This window comes from Lagenorhynchus albirostris, chromosome 1, assembly GCF_949774975.1.
Source record: "Lagenorhynchus albirostris chromosome 1, mLagAlb1.1, whole genome shotgun sequence".
Lineage (NCBI taxonomy): Eukaryota > Metazoa > Chordata > Mammalia > Artiodactyla > Delphinidae > Lagenorhynchus > Lagenorhynchus albirostris.
In genome coordinates, this window is record NC_083095.1 from 176,459,353 (window position 1) to 176,465,430 (window position 6,078).

Sequence of the window (6,078 nt, forward strand, 5' to 3'; positions counted from 1 at the left end):
TGCCTAGAGCCCGTGCTCCTCAACAAGAGAAGCCACCACAATGAGAAGTCCGTGCACTGCAATGAAGAGTAGCCCCTATGTTCGGTTGGAAGCACAGGTAGCAATCTGAACTCTGGATCAGCATGTGAGGGGGAGTGGGTGTTGAAGGTTTTTGGTACAGCCTGTAAGCTGTGGGATCTGATGCTATTTCCAAGTAAATAGTGTCAGAATTGAGTTACATTATAGGACATCAAATCAGTGTCTGCTGAGAAGTGGAGAATTGCTTGGTGGTGTTGGAAAAAAACACAATGGAGTATGTACTCCATTGACAGGTAATTGGGATAATCTACACATTGTACTTAAGTTGTGCTCTTATTTAAAAAGTTGAGAGGTACTCTAATTTGTGTGGGATAAGCAATTTTCATTATATTCTTTATATAGATTCCTCTAAAGTAGTGATTTTTAACTCCGTTTTTCAAAAACCTCTTTGAGAATGTGATGAATGATACCTACGTTGAAGAATTACACATATGTACAAAGTTCAAATTTTGTATGGAAGTTTAGGAATTTAAGGTACTTCAACTTACGAGTTATGCTATGCTCTAGGACTTCAGTGGCTGAACATTCCGATTTCTTCTGAGAAACATACCCAAATAAGGTTTCATCCTGCCTGTTTTTTAACAGCTTTATGTCGATATAGCTAACACATATTAAACTGTACATGTTTAAAGTGTACAATTTTTTTTTTTTTTTTGGCTGAGCCACACGGCATGTGGGATCTTATTTCCCCAACCAAGGATTGAACCCGTGCCCTCTGCAGTGGAAGCTTGTAGTCCTAACCATTGCACCGCCAGGGAATTCCTAAAGTGAACAAACTGAAAAGCTTTGGTGTGTATACACCTGTGAAACAATCACCACAATCAAGATAGTAAACACATCCATCATTCCAATTTGCCTAGTGCCCTTTGTAATCCCTCCCTTCAATTCCACTATCTACCTCCAGATAACCATTGAGTTGCTTTCTGTTGCTTTACTTTCATAGAATTGTATATAATCTCTCAGCACCATTATTTTGAGATTTATTCATTTCATTGTATCAATGGTTCATTCCTTTTTATTTCTAAGTAGTATTCCATTGTATAGATGTATCACAATTTGTTTATGTACTCCCTGTTAGTGCACGTTTGGGTGGTTTCCAGTTTCTAGCTATTACAAATGAAGCGGCTGGATTGCTAGAATGTTTACATGTGTCTTTGTATAAACATTTACTTTCACTTTTCTTGGGTAAACTAAGAAAATTAGTAGTGGAATGGCTGGGACATATGGTAAGTGTACATTGAACTTTTTAGGAAACTGGCAAACTTTTTCAAAGTGTACTATTTCACATGTCCCACTGTTGGTGCGTAAGGGTCTACTACATTTTTACCAACATTTGATCTGGTCACTCTTTGATTTTAGACGTTCTAATTGGTGTCTCGTTGTGGGTTTAATTTGCATTTCTGTAATGACTAATGATGATGAACATCTTTTCAAGTGCTTTTTTGCCATCTTTAGATCTTGGCAAAGTGTTCAAATATTTTGCTCATTTTTTAATTGGATTTTCTTATGATTGAGTTTCAAGAGTTGTTTATTCTGCACAGAAGCCATTATCAGATATATTATTTGCAATCTTCTGCCAGTCTGTGGCTTGCCTTTTCATTCTCTTAATATCTTTTTTTTAACATTCTGCCTATTTTTAACACTACTTCTTAATTTACAGATGACCAAATATAAAAGCATCAATATGTGGATTATGGCTAATCACATGGTTAAATTTACCTAACAGATACCTATATCGCCTCCACATGTAATTTTTATATAGTTCTCTTAATATCCATGCGGTTTTCTAATAGTTAACCCAAGCTGGCTTCGAACATACTTCATAGGAGCAAAATTTTTTGTTTTTCCTTAGCAGGGAAGCCTGATGTCAAAGTATAATTTTAAAAAGTTAAAAACAACGTATGTAATTATATCGTGATCACTTAAAGATTTATTTAAGTCAGGATTAAGGAACCAGAAGGCTCCAAAGCTGATTCAAAGGAGCATAAATCTGAAAAACTTGCAAACTAATTTTCTACACATTACCATCGAACTTGATGGAGTCTGGGGCCTAAGTGATAGTAAGCAGAAGTCAGTTACATCTTCCTCTAGAAAAATCAGATGATCTTTCAGTGGACTTGGTGGACAGTGCCCTAGTATGACTTTGAAAGAGTATGGTAATCTTTTTGCCTTATTTCTAAGTTTTGGATTAATTAAAAAAAATTTTTTTTTCATTTTATTAAAACTCTGGTCCATCAAAATATGGAATACAAAGTGGGTTGCAAAGAAGAGAATCAACCAGCCAGAGACAGATCTTTTTTGGCCCCTGAAATCCAATGTAAATACTAACTAGTGCAGAACAGGTTCTCTGACTCACCATTTCAAAGTGCAGGATGGTTCAAACTAGGCTGATTATGCAGAGAATCTCCTGCAACCAATAGCTGCTGGGAAATCAAACTAGAGAACTCTGGTCAGTGGTTTGGTTACTAACCTACACTCTCCCAAATTACAATTGAGTCAGAAAGTGGCCAAGTACCAGCACGATAGATTGTTTTGATTCTGGACGTTCCTTTAGCTCACATGAAGTACTGATTCACTCCCCAGAACCTATGACTATGCTACCTTACATGGTAAAAGGATCTTGAGATGGGGAGATTATCCTGGATGGTTTAGGTAAACCTAAATGTAATTGCCAGGGCCCTTAAAAAAAGGGCCCGGGAGGATCAGGATCAAGAGTAGGAGAGGTAGGGCTTCCCTGGTGTCGCAGTGGTTGAGAGTCCGCCTGCCGATGCAGGGGACACGGGTTCGTGCCCCGGTCCGGGAAGATCCCACGTGCCGCGGAGCGGCTGGGCCCGTGAGCCATGGCCGCTGAGCCTGCGCGTCCGGAGCCTGTGCTCCGCAATGGGAGAGGCCACAACAGTGAGAGGCCCGGGTACCTAGGAGAGGTGAAGAAAGAAGCAAGATTTTGGAGTGAGGTGAGGAAGGGGCCGGGAGCCCAGGAATGCAGGAGGCCTCTGAGAAAGGCAAGGAAAGCTTGTCCCCTGAAGTCTGCAGAAGGAATGCAGCCCTGCTGACACCTTGATTTTAGAATACAGTTCTGGAACAAATTTTTGCTGTTTTTAATCACTAAATCTGTGGTGATCAGTTACATCAGCAGGAGGAAACTAAAAGAGGACCACATCTGCTTTCCCAAACGATTTGAGATCCGTGAACTAGAAGGTCTAGCAGAGGTTTTACTTGGGTGAAGTAGTCAATTTGTGGTTTCCATAGCTCTTACTCACAGAAAAAGCTGTGTAGGTATTACATTGAGGTTTATAAATTTTAAAACCTAATTGCTCCTTACATCTTTAAGTTCAACTATTTTTTTCTTTCAGTTTTATTGAGATATAATTCACACACAGCACTGTATGTTTAAGGTGTACAGCATAATGACTTACATGTATTGTGGTAATTATTTAATTACCACAGAAAGTTTAGTTAACATTATCTCATACAGATACAAAAAAAAAAAAAGAAATACCAGTACCCATTTATCTTATAACCGAAAGTTTGTACCTTTTGTCCACTTTTATAAGTTCCACTTATAAATCGTAAGTTCATCTTCTAAACGACTGTTAAAATGGACTAAATTATTTACCTATTAACAGTTATTTTCAAGATTATTATTTATCCCATTATTAAACATAGTTGAATTGTCTTAAATAATTTTAAAATGTACTCTTAAATTATTTGAATATTGTAAATACTTCAAATCTTACTAAACCTTCTCACATATTTAGATAATTCTAGTAAATCTAACATGTATTTAATGTAATAGATCCTTCTTTTCTTAAATATTCACTCAGCAAATTTTCTAATAACTTTTACCTTAAAATCAACAAATCTAGCATCAATCATCCATTTATGTATTTTAAGTTAGAATCATAAATTAGTATGTTAGAGTCTCTAATATAACAAATCTTAAATATTACATCTGTTTTACATACTAAATAGGCATGGAATATTCTTAAACCTAACACGAAAGCATTATACTATGGGTTTGATTTACTTAGTCCTTCATATATTCAGTCTTGGTTTAAAAGACCTTTCTCACTGAGAAAACAATTATATAATCCTAAGCAAAGCTGATTTATCATTTCAATGGGCTGAGATCTCTGACCTGAGATTTTTGTGGGGATTTGGAGACTTGGTGCTGTAGTCACCTAGGAGGATTCTTCTGAAACAGTAGCAAAGGCAACATGAGTTCTATGACAGAGAATCAATGCCCTCCGAATGGGGCTGGTTATTTCATCATTTCTTTCAAATTAATCACTTTATTTTGGTAGATGAGGTATACCTCAAAGTCAGGGTACATGTTAACTTGATAGGAATCATCTAATCTATCTATTGCTTGATTCTATGCTGAATTATTTTCACATTCCATTTAAATTAGAGCCTATTGAATTCTGCCTAACTAGAAAATGAGATTATTTCTGGCACTGGATCCAGTTGCTGAGCCAACAGGAGATGGGAAGTCAAATATAGCCAGTTACTGTGGAACTGGTGGAGAGATGAGATGCAAGCCACAGTATTTAAGAATGTGTTGAGAGGATCCGATAACTGTCATAAGTTAACAATGACATCTACTATTTTGAGCATTCCACACACCAGGCCGTATGCTAACCACTCTATTACATTAACTCATTTTTCCACAATAACTTTATGAAGGTAAATGTATTTATTCCTGGTCTGTAATAAGGAAACTGACTCAGAGAGGGAAAGTGACCTGCCCAAAGTCACAAGTTTAGTAAGTGGCAGAGCCAGGATTCAAAAGAGGTATATGCCATTTTAAAGCTGTTAACTATCAATGGAGAAGGTTCTAGAAACTTTAGCTCTGGATTCATTTTCTCCTATCAACAGAATGAAGGGGAAATGAAAGAATTCCCTGCGGATATGCTTTGTCCAGAAAGAAGGTTCAGGAGATGCATAGGCATGATGGAAATCCCTTGTCTAGCCAAGAGAGTTTGGATTCCTGTGGTCAGAAGAGGCTTGGAGAAGGATTTCATGTTCTGTGGATAAATCAGTTGTATGCCTGACTGAGCTAAATAGGGACTCTGGATTCTTCTGCTTCATAACAAAACAAAAAGCAAATGTAAATCAGGTCTTTTCTGTTCCTTCCTCATTAGTGTTATAATTTCCTTTTTTGTGAATTCTTAACTTTAATAAAGTTCATAAAACAATGTGCACAACTTAATAGAATGAACATATGTACCCACATCCTGTCATTGTCCTCTTGGTCCATGCAGAATTCCTCCCTGGAAACAAACACCTTCGTATGGTCATGGCTACCACTCTCATTCAATGTGTTTAAGACCATCTTCTACCTCCAAAGTTTTCCCAGTGTGGGCTTAGGGCTGTGACTGATCCTCCCCCGCAAAGAACCCACAGAGCTCCCCAGTGATTGGTATAAGATATAGGGATAAGGAGAAATCTAACAGGGGAAAGACTTTGATCTCCTATTCGCCCCTTTTATTTCCTGGAGCTTGTGACATGGAGATAACTCAGATCTGAGCTAACAGAGAAAAATAAAGAATCAAAACAATTGACACTGATAAATGTTACTTAATAGGGAAATCCTCAGTAGCAGTGGATGCCAATGAGTTATGACTTCCAAAGACCCCCACTGGATTCCATCTGCACGTAGACCCCTGTATTTCTAATGAGAGTCCCTTAGTGATATCTTCTGCTAAGAGACAACTTTCGATGCACATCTTTTTGGGAGAAACCAGACACCCCTGCTTTTGAAAGCGGAGGAACAATCTGCGTATATGCCCATGAAGGTGAGAATAAAAAGGTTTTATGCTCCAGATTCAAGAAAAGAAGTCTGTCTTTTTGCTACAGTGCCACAGTGCAGGGAGTGTGCTGCCCGATCCAGGAGCCACTGCTAATGTAGAGCACAATCCCATGGTGCCTCTCTAGCGCCAGGCCCTGCCGTAGTGCAAGCTATTGTCATATCTGTCCCCTAATTGGGCGTGTGCACAG